Consider the following 1,814-nt stretch of genomic DNA (forward strand, 5'->3'; position numbering starts at 1 on the left):
GACTCCGGTCGTACCCTTGGGAATGTGTGGTGGGCGGGCAAGCGGAGAACGGGCAAGCGGGCAGATAAGCAGGCAAGCGGGCAAGCAGGGAAGTAGACAAGTGGGCAGGCGTCTCCTTATACATGTGTAGAGGACGAGGAGCAAGACGAACACAAGAAGGAAGACAAGAAAGGGGAGGGAAAACAGTATGTAAGAGAGTGGGGGGGAAGGAGAGGAGGAGGAGAGCGAGGTATTCCTAGCGATGTGGGTGTCGGTGAGGCTGCGGCGTGTCCGTCTTCCTGTGATAAGGTGGGCAGTTGTGCATGGAGGGTGAAGATAAGGCTTGGAGATGATAGGAGAGTGTGTTTCTCTAACTAGGAGCGTCTCGGAGTGGGTGGCCTTCGTCTCAAGAGGGAGGAGAGCGCTGGAGAATTAAACGAGACGAAACGAGACGAGAGGAGACGAGAACTAGACGAGATGTTTTTGCTAGGAAAGTGTGGCTGTGAACTGAGAGGGAGACAAGACTACGAGATGATGAGAATGATCTTCTTTTAGTACCCGAAGTCTGTGGATGTGACTGGCATTGAAAGGGACGGAGGGAGAAGAGTACTATAAAAAAACTAAAAAAAATAGTTCATGTTAGTCTTCCCCCACCAGGACTGTGTGTGTGGGTGGTATCAGAAGAGGGGAAAACGCAGGACGATAATAGCTTCCTTATTTTTAGTAGGAGCGCGTGGATGTGTGTGGCATGGAAGAGGGACGAGGAAGATGGTAGGAGACTGTTAAGCTTGTAAAAGACAGTTGTCCTTCATATTTACAGGTATTGTCAGCACGTGAGGAGCCTGAGAAGGGGGACCACGCGACTTCCAAACGGCGCTCCTGCTTGTAAATGGGGGAATTAGTTTTTCTTTTTTGTTTTGTTTCTTGAAGTGCGTGAACCTTAGGGAGAGGACGAAGGGAGGACAGGAGACAAGACGACTGTTTCTTGTTTTGTCTGTTTATGTGTTTGTTTTGTGGGTTTAGAGATGAATGTTATGGAACTTGAGATAAAGAAAGGAAGAGGGAGAGGTAACTACATATGAGGGATAGAATAATGGGAAAGAAAGAAGAATAGAAGAGTGCAAACAAGTCGTAAACAAAATAAAGAGTCGACACAAAGAAAGGAAAAGGAGAGACAAATGTGAGGGATGGAATAATGAAAAAAAAGATATGAGTATAGAAGAAGTAGAAGGGAGAAGACGAAAAACATAATAGAGAGTCGAGACGAAGGAGGGGAAAGGGAGATAAAAAAAATGAAGAATGGAATAATGAAAAAAATAGAGGAATAATGAAGAATGGAGTAATGAAAAAAATAGAGGAATAATAAAAAAAACATATGAGTATAGAAGACGAAAAACAAAATAAAGAGTCGAGACGAAGGAGGGGAAAGGGAGATAAAAATGAAGAATGGAATAATGGAAAAAAAATAGAAGTAGTAATGAAACAGTAAAAAGATGATAAAAACTGAGAATTTGACAACAAACAGAGGAACGGAGAGGAGGAGGAGGAGAAGTGGCAGGTGTGGGAGGCTTACTTGGGTGTTGAGGGAGCGACTCCATAAGTGTGAGGAGGAGCCCCGGGCAGGAAGCTCCAACACGCTCCCTCATTCATCACGCCTCCTCCTCCTCCTCCTGCATGACACACCACCATTGCTTAGATCTATCACCTCGTGTGTGTGTGTGTGTGTGTGTGTGTGTGTGTGTGTGTGTGTGTGTGTGTGTGTGTGTGTGTGTGTGTGTGTGTGTGTGTGTGTGTGTGTGTACAAATATATAAGAATACCGTCTTTCTGTTCCTCT

Source organism: Eriocheir sinensis, chromosome 1 (genome assembly GCF_024679095.1).
Source record: "Eriocheir sinensis breed Jianghai 21 chromosome 1, ASM2467909v1, whole genome shotgun sequence".
In the NCBI taxonomy this organism is placed as follows: domain Eukaryota; kingdom Metazoa; phylum Arthropoda; class Malacostraca; order Decapoda; family Varunidae; genus Eriocheir; species Eriocheir sinensis.